Source organism: Coffea arabica, chromosome 11e (genome assembly GCF_036785885.1).
Source record: "Coffea arabica cultivar ET-39 chromosome 11e, Coffea Arabica ET-39 HiFi, whole genome shotgun sequence".
Classification (NCBI taxonomy): domain Eukaryota; kingdom Viridiplantae; phylum Streptophyta; class Magnoliopsida; order Gentianales; family Rubiaceae; genus Coffea; species Coffea arabica.
This window is the reverse complement of record NC_092331.1, coordinates 54478547-54493587: the sequence shown is the minus strand read 5'-3', so window position 1 is coordinate 54493587 and position 15041 is coordinate 54478547. Positions and strand designations below refer to the sequence as shown.

The 15041-nt window shown below is 34.5% G+C and overlaps 1 pseudogene; it reads left to right on the top strand.

Moving 5' to 3' along the window:
• The first annotated feature begins 1840 nt into the window (after positions 1-1840).
• Positions 1841-10491, top strand: LOC113718553 (protein PLANT CADMIUM RESISTANCE 2-like; annotated as a pseudogene).
• Positions 10492-15041: the final 4550 nt, after the last annotated feature.

Sequence of the window (15041 nt, the reverse complement as noted above, 5' to 3'; positions counted from 1 at the left end):
ATTATAGAATGCAATTTTTCTAGCTTTTTTTTTATTATTGGAAGTTGGTTTAGTCAACATGACCAAGCCTTTTTAAAAAGAAGTGGTATAACCATTTGGATCTGATTACCTGTAATATATTAATGAAAAATAGTTGTTGTACAACAACCTTTTTTTAATGCGCATTTTTTAAAATCTTAATTTTTTAATACTCCCAATCAGCGGCGTTACGAAATCTTGGACCGTTAAACAAGATGGTTTTTATGTTCTTTCAATCAGTGGTTTGCAGAAGAAATATGATTGGAAAAATGAATGAATATTGAAAAGTAAGATGCTTATACCAGGATGCATCATTTCTATCGTTGTACATTCGTATGGATTATAAGCTTTGAATAAAACAATTTGTGGAATAAATAATTGTTCCCTTTTTGTTTAATTTTTTTGGAGTTAATGATTCATCATCTTTGCTTTTTAGAAAGGGTTAAATTACTAAAAAGCCTCGTGTAGTTTGTCGAATATTCAACTTAATTCTCTATATTTAGAAAATCTACATTTCAGTATCTCGTGGTTTTAACTAAATTGAAACTTGAACAAAAATCATCCAAACTAATGGTTATATGTGAAATGTCAAAATTGTCCTTTATAAATAATAGGATTAAATACTGAAAAGTCCTTTGTAGTTTACCAAACATTCAACTTAATTTCCTATAGTTTGGAAACCTATATTTTTGCCCCCCGTGGTTTTAACTGAATTGAAATTTGGGCACAAAATGTCTAAACTAATGATTGCACGGGAAGTGTTAGAATTGCTCTTTCTAAGTAATAGGATTAAATACCAAAAATCTTCAGTGGTTTGCCAAATATTCAATTTGACTCCCTATAGTTCGAAAATTTATATTTTAACAGCTCATGGATTTAAGTAAATTGAATTCATTGCATTAGCCTTATCCTTATCCATTCAAACAGTCCTACCATAGCCATTTGCCTTGCTAAAAGAATGTTGTTGTTAAAGGACTCATTAAAATTGTTTATAATAAGGGGCTAGAATATAGGCTTTCAAATCATAAAGAGTTAAGAACATAGTTGTTAAAGAACTTATTGAGATTGTTTGCCAAGAGGGGGCTAGAATGTAGGTTTTTGAAGTTGTTAAAGGATTTATTGAGATTGTTTACCACGATGGGTTAAAATGTAAGTTTTCGAACTACAGAGAGTTAAGAATGCAGTTTTTAAAGGAGTTATTAAGATTGTTTACCACCACAGGCTAAAATGTAGGGTCTTGAACCACAAGGAGTCAAGTTGGACGTTCAATAAGTTACAAGGGGCTTTATGGTATTTAGTCCTATTATTTATAAACGACAATTCTAACATTTCACATGCAACTATTAGTTTAGATGGTTTTTGTTCAAGTTTTAATTTAGTTAAAACCACGAGATACTAAAATGTAGGTTTCTAAACTATAAGAAGTTAAGGTGAATATTTGGTAAACTACAAAAGGCTTTTTAGTAATTTAACCCTTTTAGAAATGTAGTATAAAGCACAAATGAGTTCCTTGCAAAACATGGTTGTCCTCCCCGTGTTTGTCACGTGCGGGGTTCCCTTTTTTCAAAATTTTTTTTGGAGTTAATGATTCATCATCTTTGCTTTTAGTCAAGTAAACTCTTGTTGTGGATGACTTGATTGTCTATTATTCATGAAATTGACGCGGTGGATTTGGTGATGAGCCAAGTGATCATTACACCTAAATGGAAATGAAAAGGGTATATTTAACTTGCTAAGATTAAGGACTAATGGATATGAATCCAAAGATAAAGAATTACATGAAGAAATTAAAAGTTAAGGGACTAAAAAGGATTATGGCAATATGGACTTCAGTCCAGAATGGACTTTCATTTTTAGAGGTGCAGTTTCTTGGTCCGATGAATTCTACGTAGGCACTAAGCTGCGACTGTTTGTGGCATTTGGCAGGCTCAAAATTGAGCAATACTAATGGAAAAGGTAACATGGTCATCTAGCATCGTCTTCAAAGAGACTATTGATGGAGTCCAATTCGCTGTCATGCGTTGGTGCGAAAAGAAAAATATTTTTTTTTTCAAAATCCAATTCAATTTACTTGAGCTGTCATTGCAATCCGCACATCATTCATAGAAAAACGATGAAAATCATAACTGGTCCGATGAGGCTTTTAGAGTTTTCCACGCAATCAAGTTTAAGGTTAGAATCTTATATGTGAGGTGGGGTGAAAGGATAAATGAAAAAATAAAAAATGACAAATTTGTTGTATTTGTTGTGTAAGTTCAGCGCTCTATTAGTCAAAATTAACTAAAACATTACATCTTTCAGACTTATGCACTATTTGATAATTCAGTTTAGCACTTAAATTTAATGAGTTTAGATCTTAATATGTTCAAATGCGTTTGATAACAAAAAATAAAATATCTAAATTAGTTAAGTGACGTTGAATTTTTCAAGCAAAACTTACTCCAAAAAATAAGTGATAAATTATTCACTTATCATTTAATATAATAAACATTCAAACGTATCAAATTTAGTACTTAACAATTCAGTAATTTAATGAATTCAAATTTCAAATTTTAGATTTTAGATTTTAAATTTTAGTTTTAAAACTTCAATTTTATCAAAACACTCCGATTATATTCATATCAACTACTGATGCAGTCATTTGTTGGGAACGACTTCACTGCGCATCTAGAGGCTGACCAAAATTCACGTGTACTTTTATACCTCAAAGAAATTTCACAAAGGTTAGCCAAAACTTTCACCTTTCTTCACAAATTTCAACTCCCAAGGATTTTTCAACTGGTACTGGGGTAGTCACTTGTTGAGAACGATTTGCTACACATCTAGAACCAGGTTGACCAAAATTCATGTGTACTTTTATTCCGCAAAAGAAATTTCAGAGGTTAGCAAAGACTTTCACCTTTCTTCACAAATTTCAACTCCAAGGATTTTTCAACTGGACGCCAAATCTGGAAGAGAACGTATAATACTAATCAAATATGAATCACAGAACTAAATAACGTATACAGTTCTCGACCTGTACCACACAAGAAGCTACCTAGTGTTCGTCATACATGGGGGCGTCAAATTATTTTGTTACTTCAACATTGCGTGTCAAAATGAAGCTCAAGAAATTGATTAAAAAACTGTATTAAGAATATTCAAGAAGTCTAAATCTACTTCTTCCATTGGTTCAGCCCCCTCAATTGAATAACAAACTGAGGAGACAAGTTTGAGAAACATGGTGTAATAGTTGCATGCATAATTAGTCAATTGCAGATTTCGTACACACTATCTATGCCTGCAATAAAGGACATATATATATATCAAATCAATATTATCCCTCATCTTATCATTGATCTACTTATCTTCGCTCCTCTATACATCATCTTTATTTGAGTACAAAAATTGTAGTATTGGTGATAATACTCATCAAACACCATCTCAGTTTGAGAGTAAAACTCCAGGATTCTGGTCCACTGGTCTTTTTGACTGCTTCTCGGATGTCCCAAATTGTAAGAAACCATCTTCAATTTTTCTTTTTTTTTTGGTTTTTAAATATTTCTCCATGTTTCTAGATATTAAATGGTAACGATCATAATCTTATGAGATTTATTTAACACCTTAATTAGAATTAGTAACTATTGAGAATATTGAACCTATGATATCTGCATTAAGCACCTACCTATCACACTTTACAGTCTCCATGATGTTATTTCCAGATGAGTTCCAGTATTACGAGATAATTACCATTATGCCAAAATTTGTACTCAGAGCCTATATAGTTTACATATTGGTAAAATAACTCTTTTCTCGCTCTATCTCAGAGTATCCATTCATTAAAGAGGGGGAAAACAAGAAATAAAAACTTGATATACAGCATTTTTTTTTCTTTTGCCAAGAAATATACCATGTTATTCTCATGCTTATAGTGTGTTTTTCTACTTTATTACAGGTTGCTTGACTTGTTAGCTTCCATGCATAACATTTGGGTTTGTGGGCCAGCCCATTTGTGGGCCAAACCACAAAACCAAACAATTTAGGTTTAAGTCAAGGTTGACTTAAAAACAAAAAAAAAAAGGGAGCAGTCGCACGTTGCATTCTGGCTTCGGTCTTCGTGCGAGAAAAAGAGCCAGCCGCCACTTTTGAGAGACACGAAGAGAGAGAAATAGCTAGAGTGAGAGAAACTTCAAGATCTTGATTGGAGGGTGATTTGAAACCCGATTGAGACGAAATTTTACACACGCGATTCTCTTGTCAATCTCTACTCATCTACCGGTTCAGATTTCAGATTTACTCTTCGTTTGGTAACACCTTTCCAAACTCACTTTTTTGACAGTTGTAGTTTTTGGAAGTGATTTTGTAGCAATTTCATTTGGTTGGTGGTGGTGATATTATTGTCGTTCGAATATTTCGGATAGACCTGTGTATTCCCATTATTGTGATAATGGAGATTTTGACTGGATTAGGTCCCGTGATTTTTTCCAATTGGGTTTTTCACGTAAAAATCTTGGTGTCCTGTGTCTTCTATTTTTCTTGCATTTTATTATCACTGCTGGCATTATTACTTGGTGATTTGATTTGTTCCTGTTTTAACTGGTACTTGGGGAAAGAGAAATTTGTCCTGAGCTAACTCTGATATTGTGTGCCTGTACTGGTACCCCTTTCCCAACAAGTGGTATCAGAGCAGTTAGACTGCTCATTTGTACTGGTTAAAAATGGATGATTCGAATAGTGGTTGCATGATAAAATTGAATGCGACTAATTATTCAATTTAAAAGTCCAGAATGGAAGACTACTTGCATTGTAGAGATTTATTTGAACCTGTTCTAGGGGATAAAGGCAGACTAAATGATATGAGTGATGAAAAATGGGCTGTTATGCATACGAAAACTGTTGGTAATATTAGAAAATGGATTGGTCAAACTATTTTTCAACATTTTGCTAATAACACCAGAACTGATGTATTATGGAAAGGGCTTAAGAGTATGTATGAAAGGAAGACCGGTTTGAACAAAATTAGTTGTCTGAAACAGATTACTCGGATGAGATATAAGAATGGGGAAGATATAATTGAACACCTGAGTAATTTTCAGGGATTGATAAACCAGGTAACTACGTTAAATTTGAAATGGGATGATGAAGTGCAAGTTTTATTATTATTCAGTTCACTACCGGATAGTTTGGAAACTATGGTGGTCTCCGTCAGTAATTCAGCTCCAAATGGTGTGTTGACCATGATTATTGCAAAAGAGGCCGTGATGAATGAAGAGTTCAGGAGGAAGGAACAAGGAATTATCTATGACTTCCAGGCCCTGGTGACAGAAAAGAAAGAAAGAAGAGGGAGAAGCAAAAGTAAAGGACCCCACAATAGGATTGACAAATCTAGAGGCAGGTCTGAGTAGCGAAAAAATGTTGCATGCTATTATTGTAAAAAGAATGGACATTATATGAAGGAGTGCAGAATCCTAAAACGGGAACAAGCTGAGAAGAAGGGTAAGGCGAAGGAAAAAGGTGATGAAGAGACTACAGCAGTTACGGCAACTCATGATGATATGTTTGTGTTATGTGATGATGGTCAGGTGAATATTATTCATTATGACAGTGATTGGGTAGTTGATTCGGGTGCATCCTACCATGTTACTCCTCACAGGCATTTCTTCTCAATCTACACCGAAGAAGTTTTGGATATGTTAGGATGGGAAATGAGATCTCATGCAAAATTGTTGGCATGAGAGACATATATTTGGATACAGATACTGAGTGCCAGCTGATATTAAAAAATGCTCGACATGTCCTTGATATTCGCCTTAATCTTATCTCTACAGGAAAACTTGACGATGAGGGTTACCATAACTTGCAAGGTGGAGGCAAATGAAAACTTAGCAAAGGAAATCTTGTTATTGTTAGAGAAAAGAAACAGAGTACCCTCTACTTGATGCAAGACAAGTTGGGGAAGGGAGAAGTCAATGCAGTTCGTGATTCATCAATTGATCTGTGGCATAGGCGACTTGGGCACATGGGTGAAAAGGGGATTCAGACACTTGTTCGCAAACAACTCCTACCTGAAGTTAGAGGTAATGCACTTAAACCTTGTATTGACTGCATTTATGGGAAACAAAACAGAGTTGCATTCAAAATTTTTTTTTCATCTAGAAAATTGAATCCATTAGAATTAGTGCACACTGATGTTTGCTATATGAAAGATAAGTCTCTTGATGGTGCTATTTATTTTGTAACTTTTATTGATAACTTTGTTAGAAAGGTTTGGTGTTTTACTTTGAAATCCAAAGATTAGATTTTGGATGTGTTTAAAGATTTTCACAGCAAAATTGAAAGAGAGACTGACAAGCAGTTAAAATGTATTTGTGCTGATAATGGTGATGAGTACAGAGGACCATTTGAAATCTATTGCAAGTCCCATGGAATCAGATTAGAGAAAACTGTACCAAAAACTCCTCAAGAGAATGGAGTAGTAGAGAGGATGAACAGATCCATCACTGAGCGAGTTAGATGTATGCTCTCTAATGCTAAACCGCCAAAACCCTTTTGGGGTGAGGCAATGAGGACTGCAGTTGATTTGATAAATCTTTCTCCATCAGTTCCTCTAGATGGTGATATCCCAGAGAGGGTATGAACGGAAAAAGATGTGTCCTTTAAACATTTGAGAGTTTTTGGTTACCGGGTATTTGTTCATATTACTAAGGATGAGAGGTCAAAACTTGATATAAAATCAAAACAATCCATTTTCTTGGGTTATGGACATGAAGATTTTGGTTATAGGTTGTATGATCCTATCGAGAAGAAGGTGATCAGGAGTAGAGATGTTGTCTTCTTTGAAGATCAAACCATTGAAGACATTGATAAAGGTGATAATTCAAAATTCTCAGACGACATTCCTGCTAGTTCAAATTCAGATCCAGATCCAATGCCAGTGCCTGTTGAATTTAATCAAGGGGGAGTTGAGATAGAGCAGAGAGAGGATGTTAATGATGATGATAATTCTACTACTGATGAAGTTGAGCATGAAGCACCACCTACTCCACCACCGCCACCACAAGATGAGATTAGGAGATCTACCAGAGAGAGGAGACCTTCTAGTAGATATTATCCTCATGAATATTTGTTGTTAATAGATGGAGGAGAGCCAGAGTCCTACAGTGAGGCTTTAGAGCATGAGAACAAGAAAATTGGTTGCGATCCATGCAAGAGGAGATCGTGCCCCTGCATGAGAATTACATTTATGAGTTAGTGAAACTGCCTAAGGGCAAGATAGTTCTAAAGAATAAATGGGTTTACAGGTTGAAAACTCAGGAGTATAGCTCACAACCAAAGTACAAAACAAGATTGGTTGTGAAGGGATTTAGTCAAAAGTAGGGTATAGATTTTGAAGAAATCTTCTCTTCTGTGGTAAAATGTCATCAATTCGAGTTGTTCTTGGTATTGCAGCCAACTTGAATTTGGAGAGTGAACAACTTGTTGTGAAAACAGTCTTCCTACATGGCGACTTGGAAGAGAAGATCTACACGGAGCAACCGGAGGAGTTCAAAGAAAGTGGCAAGGAAAATCCTGTATGCCGTCTCAAGAAGAATTTGTATGGGTTGAAACAGGCACCGAAACAGTGGTATAAGAAATTTGACTCTTTCATGATAGACTATAAGTACCACAGGACTACATCTGATCACTGTGTTTATGTGAAAAATTTTTCAGATGGTGATTTTGTTATTCTCTTGCTATATGTTGATGACATGTTGATTGTTGACCGTGATACTATAAAAATTGACAGGTTGAAAAAGGAATTAAGTAAATCTTTTGCAATGAAGGATTTAGGCCCGACTAGACAGATATTGGGGATGAAAATCTCACGTGACAGGCAAAATGGGAAGCTCTGGTTGTCTCAAGAAAAATATATTGAGAAAGTGCTCAACAGGTTTAACATGAGTAATGCTAAGGAAGTCTCAACTCCACTTGCAGGTCACTTTAAATTGAATATCAAACAGAATCCTACAAGTGAGAAAGATAAAGAAGACATGAAGAAGATTCCTTACGCTTCGACTGTTGGTAGCTTGATGTATGCTATGGTTTGCATCAGGCCAGATATTGCTCATGCAGTTGGAGTAGTCAGTCGGTATCTCTCTAATCCTGGTAAGGAGCTTTGGAATCCTGTCAAATGGATTTTCAGGTATCTCAAGGGAACTTCTAGATTATGTCAATGTTTCGGCAATGGTAAAACTATGCTAGATTGATACACTGATGCAGATATGGCAGGTGATCTTGATAATAGGAAATCCACATTTGGGTACTTGATGATCTTTGCAGGGGGAGTAGTGTTATGGCAAAATAAGTTACAGAAGTGTATCGCCCTTTCTAGTATAGAGGCGGAGTACATTGCAACCACTAAAGTATGCAAGGAGACTCTTTGGTTGCAGAAATTCCTTCAGGAGTTGGGTATGAAACAAGACAAGTATAATCTTTACTGTGACAGTCAGAGTGCTATTCATTTGTGTAAGAACTCTACATTTTACTCTTGATCCAAACACATTGATGTGAGGTATCATTGGATTCGGAAAGTACTGGATTCCAGGTTATTGACACTTGAGAAGGTGCATACATATGATAATGGTGCTGACATGTTGACCAAGCCATTACCTAAGGAGAAACTCTTGTTTTGTAGACAAAAAACAGGTTTGGTGGAGCGCCTCAAATAAGCTGGAGGGGGAGATTGTTGGGTTTGTGGGCCAAACCACAAAACCAAACAATTTAGGTTTAAGTCAAGGTTGACTTAAAAACAAAAAAAAAGGGAGTAGCCGCACGTTGCATTCAAGCTTCGGTCTTCGTGCGAGAAAAAGAGCCAGACGCCACTTTTGAGAGACACGAAGAGAGAGAAATAGCTAGAGAGAGAGAAGCTTCAAGGTTTTGATTGGAGGGTGATTTGAAACCCGATTAAGACGAAATTTTACACACGTGATCCTCTTGTCAAGCTCTACTCATCTACCGGTTCAGATTTTAAATTTCCTCTTCGTTTGGTAACATATTTCCAAACTCACTTCTTTGACAGTTGTAGTTTTTGGGAATAATTTTGTAGCAATTTCACTTGGTTGGTGGTGGTGATATTATTGTCGTTCGAATATTTCGGATAGACCTGTGTATTCTTATTATTGTGATAGTGGAGATTTTGATTGGATTAGGTCCCGTGGTTTTTCCCAATTAGGTTTTCCACGTAAAAATCTTGGTGTCCTATGCCTTTTATTTTTCTTACACTTTATTATCACTGCTGGCATTATTACTTGGTGATTTGATTTGTTCCTGTTTTAATTGGTACTTGGGGAAAGAGAAATTTGTTCTGAACTAACTCTGATATTGTGTGCCTGTACTGGTACCCTTTCCCAACACGTTTGGACAAATTGCAGAAATTGTAGACAAAGAAACGACTCGTAAGTGAAGATATTAATAGAAAAAAAATATATAAATATCGGATATATATATAGTACCTCTGACACTTAGTAATTAATGCATTATTACGTTTATTACTACTACTTTTTTGGTGGTTTGCAGCTTGTGCAGCAAGTGGAGGGTTTTATGGCCTGATCTGTCTTGCAACTGGTTGCGGATGCATTGACTCTTGTTTCTATCGTTCTAAGATGAGGCAGCAATATATGTTGCCTGAAAGCCCTCGTGGAGATTGTCTTGTTCAGTTCTGCTGCGAATTCTGTGCCTTGTGTCAAGAGTACCGTGAGCTCAGAAACCGTGACTTTGATATGTCCCTTGGTAAATTCTTTGTCTCTCTTTTAGTACGTATAGATGCCCTCAAAAGAAAACATTCTGAAGATATTTTAGTTTGACAAAGTATTTTAATTTTGCAAAAGATGTAAAAACTGTAATAAAAGCACCATATTGTTCTTTTATTCTTTGTTTAAGGACAAGAATAAAAGGTGGTGCCTATCTATTCTTGTTTGGAAAAAATATAAATTCACAACACAAAAGGTGAAAACAATTCCCGGGGGGGCTGGGGGAGTAGGTTGTAATATCAATGTTTTTTGGTGTACATTTGCTTGCCTCATATTTTTGTATGCTTATCTTATGCTCTAAGTGCACAGAATAGAAAACGTCTACAATATAATATATCTGGGGAGATTTTTCCCAAATGCTACAAAAGTCGTAAATTTACACCTTTGAACTTAAACAGCTTATTCATCTTTCAACTTAACCAGTTGAATTTGTCTTTTGATGGCCTCATCTCACACGTTAAACAAAGTCTAGGAGCGTAAACTAAAAATCATAATTGCACCGTCCCATTTACCTATGTAGAATCAATTTTCTGAAATTTTATTTTGTGGTTTATGTGGCAACTTCAAATTGTTAGGTTGGGAAGGAAATATGGAGAGACAAAACGGTGGAGTGAAGATGGCACCAATATTTGGAGAAGGAATGAAAAGATGAGAACTGTTATGCAGCTCTTTCCATCCGGGGGCGGAAAGATCATATTGCAGTCTTTTGCACATTATTTTCTTGTTGAATAACTTTTGTTACGTCAACCCCTCAAGTTACAGCCTCTTCCTGCAGAATAGAATATTCTTCCAAAATTCTTTGTCAAAATAACTAAGCTACATATTACCAGTTTGTATTAATATCCACCTTCTCAATAAACAGAGTTTCTGTAATTTCTTCACAAATTTCAATTGGTATTTCTTGGCGCTCTTTAGTTTTAAAAAAAATTTAAGAAACAAGTTGTTTTAATTAGCATCTTTTCTATATTTTGCAAGTTTTATAAACAAGATAACGTACAAAAATAACAAATTGTGCACATGTTTTAAATTTAGAGTAAGTTTTTTTGTACAATGTCTGTATACAATATTTATTTTACATTAGCAGGTTTAGATCATGACATATAATATGAATTCAAATTTAAAATTCAAATCATACATATGTGTCATGCATCTATAGTTGCTAGTGTAAAAAAAAAAAAATCACTACACTATTAGTGTATAAAAATTAATCTATAAATTTATGGATAACTTTTTAATACACTATCAGTGTACAATTTTCTTTACACTAGCAAGTTTAGATCATGCCGTATAATGTAAATTCAAATTTGAAATTCAAATCATGCATGTGTGCCATACAACCATAGCTATTCGTGTAAAAAAAAAAATTACTGCACTATCAGTGTACAAAAAGTTAATCCTAAATTTATAGTCAAAATAATAAGAGTAAACCTTATATATACTGACAGTGTATACACTATCACCGTTAGATCCATGATACGTATATAAAAATTAAAATTTTGCATAGTTGTCTTTCATTCACGACTGACAGTAAAAATTAATCTAAATAATAAACTGTGCACATTTTACTCTAACAATAATGCAAAGAACGTGCACTACATCTCTTTTCATCTCTTTTAGAGAATAGAGAACAAATTTGTTCCTGCTAACTGGTCTAACCGGTAAATTCGTTGTGTATTAATTGAAGAAGGCCCAAATTGTTCCTAGCCAAGATGAATCACGCATTTAGCGCCCGCTGGGTCCGCTTTGAATTTGAAGGCAGATATGAAAATTCTATTGAATTTATAATAAATTTGTTCATTTTATTTAAAATTTTATGATATCTAACAGTTAAAAGAAAATGAAAATTCTGCTGTAGACCAGTGCTCTAGGAAACCTTGATACATATAATTATGGATCCCATATATGGAAGAAGTGAAGGAGGAATTGAGATAAAAAACTTTAATAGTTAGTTTGGAAGTTGTGATTTGATGAGAAAAGAAAAGAAGGTGATAGAAAAGACATTCTTTCCGGCGTATGGGGATTTTTGAAGGGTAGAAAAGGAAAGCATATGATTTTGACGGATGGGCTCCTACTGTTGTGGTTATCAAAGTTTTCCACCCAAATGTGGGCGAAAAGTATCGGAAAAGCTGAGAATACCTAATAAAATTTTTCTAAATGCCAATTTTGTCTTCAAATATGTATTGAACAAATTTTTATTGACACACACACACACACACACACATATATATATATCCAAAATCATCCATTTTCCTACATTAACTCCCAAACAACATTAAAATCTCTTCTCTTCCTTTCTTTTCTTTTCTTTTCTTTCATAACTTAACATTTCCCATCTTTTCTTTTCTAACCTAAACATCCAAACTAGCTATAAATTTTAGAGCGTCAACTATTGCTTAAAAAACAAATATATGAGAATGTCAATCAATCATAGACCATATTCTTTGTTCACCAATTTGAGGAACTCTTCACAATTTTGTGGCTTGCAAATATGTTTTGGAGTATAAATTGGATCTCCTGATCTCATCTCCTTTTTTATCCAAAGTATAGAATTATATTGGATTAAGGAGGTAGGTTTAAGGTTTTCTAGAGCACAAGACTTAGGAAATCCTTTTTTACACATTCCATCGTTTTCGTAATTTATTAATTACCTTTAAAACATATATAGTTTGGACATTCTTTAACTGAAAAACTTAAAAGCATTAGGACTAAATAGGATACTTTCATGACTTCTAAAAGATTTTACACTTTGCGTAGTTGTTTACAACTTCAACAGGAGCAAAGAAGGGGGGAAAATGAAATCAAAGTGTAGAATTTATCCCTTAAAAAAATATAATAGTTTTGTGTTTTCATTAGTTTTCTTCGTCGAATTTACTAATGAACATTTCTAATTTCTTATAAAAATAAATTAAAAAAAAAAGAGTGAAGTTTCACCTTTTTCTTTTTAATAGTATAAGTGGGAGGGCTCAAATTCGGATGCTCTCACTTATACTTTCTGCTCACATAGATTTAGCATTTTTAATAAGGGAGAATTACACTAAACGCCCCTACATATCGTTGATGTGAAAATTTAATCTCTCAGATTGAAAATGAGCAATTTTAGTCCCCAAGAAAAAAATGATTACTTTTGGTCCATTTTCACTTATCCGCACAAATCTTGGCCAGAATAAGTAGCAAGCAGATCAGGTGACTAATTTTTAAGGTGTAAAAATGACAAATCATTTTAATGTTAACAAAAAATGTAAGGGACCATAACTCCTTAATCTCTTTTAATTCTTCTAAAACCTAAATCTAAGCTTCATCACCACGGTAGAACCACCACAAGGGTGCATTGATTTGTTTGCATGTTCAGAGACCTAAGAGGACAGCGCCTGCTAAGGTATCAAATTATAAACCAGTTATAAAGAATGGCTGAATTAAAGGAGGGTAGATAAGTTTCCAACCCCATTGATGATGAGATTTGAGAAGCAATGTTTGGCAGAAGCAAAAGGAGGTCACATTCAGGTCCTATGTTTATTATGCGACCCAAAATGAGTATTGCAGCGGCCATTAATGATGCTCAACAAGAACCATCTTCCCCTAAAGTCACTTGCATAGGCCAAGTCCGAACCAGAAGCCCAGATCAACAAGAACCATCTTCCTCTTCTTGCAGCTGCAGCTCTAGCTATTCCGTTCAAACACTTGTTTCCGTTTAAACACTCCAACATTCCACAAGCCCGGATCATTTTGCAGGCCTTTTTGCAAGTTGGTACTGTTTTTCAGGTTTGGATATTGCAAGAAATTGATATTAGGGATGATTGTTTTTCTTCTTCTTCTTCAATGGTTGTGGTGTCTACTAATTTAGAGGTCAAAATCATGTCAATTTTGCCAACAACAATAGTGGTACTGGTGACATTGAAGATAACGATGCAAATGGAGGAGAAGCCAAGGAATATTTTCTTTAATCTTCTACAACTTCTCCACCAAAAAAAGCATTATTGACTAGGTGCAGATCTGCTCCTTATAGATCTTCATTACCGGCCAACAGGTTTTGGGGCTCTCCTCTAGAGACATCTGATAATAGTAATACAGAAACAAATAAGAACCCAAGAATAAGCTTCTGCAAATGCCCAAGGCCCCTAATAACCATGGAGATGAGGTGGTGGAATCAAGTAGTAGTAGCTGTCACGGTGAGAGTGGGAGTGAGGATTGGATAGTTCCAACAATGGTGGGGGAAGCAATGAAGCTACTAACACCGAAGAAATGGGACAAGAAATTCGTCCTTTGCTACTGACTAGGTGCAAATTAAACCACAAGAACAGGGGAAAGGCATAATCAGTAGCTAAATTAGTGTAGCAAAGAAGGGTTTGGAAGAATTGAAAGCGATTGAGGGATGATGGTCCCTTACATTTTTGGTGAAGTGAGTTGTCATTTTTACCTTTTAAAAATTGGTTACCTGATATGCTTGCAACTTATTCCGACCAAGAATTGCACGGAAAAGTGAAAATGGACTAAAAGTGATCATTTTTTGTTTCCCAGGAACTAAAATTATTCATTTTTATTTTAAGAGACTAAATTTTCACATCAGAAATATGTGAGGGATGACTGGCACAATTCTCTCTTTCAATAACTTTTTGCTGGTGCTCATTCTTTATAGTTATTAACTAAACATGCCAATGGGTAGGGTTTGGGTTGGATCCCTTTAATCCAGATCTAGACCCATTAAATTTAGTTAAACCTAAACCTCGACCCAGGCTTTTATGGGTTGGAAAAAATAGTCCAAACCCAGACCCTTTTGGATTTGGGTATCCATTATATTTTTATAAACACACCAAAGTAAAATATATTAAAAAAATACATAGATTTCAAAAAAAAATAAACACCGTCCAATTTTTATTTTTAAATAATAAAATTAATATTCAAGAAGTTAAATGCAATATTATGAACAATAACTACTATTGATTGCTTCTATTTATTTTTAAACCTTCAACTGTATCTAAGTCAAATCTTTCATTTATTTACCTTTACTTTTTCTCCTTTTTCTGAAAAAGTTTGTACTAATTACAATGACAACTAGAATTAGATTGAAAAAAGAAAATAATCATGAAATCTTACTGTATTCAATCAAATAACTATAGAATATTAGCATATTTTATAAATTTATTTATATATAAATTTAATTATATATGCATGGATCTGGATAAGATCTGGTATGGCTTCAGATTTAAATATGGATTATAGATAATCAGATCCTATCCTGACTCATAACTCTTTTATAAG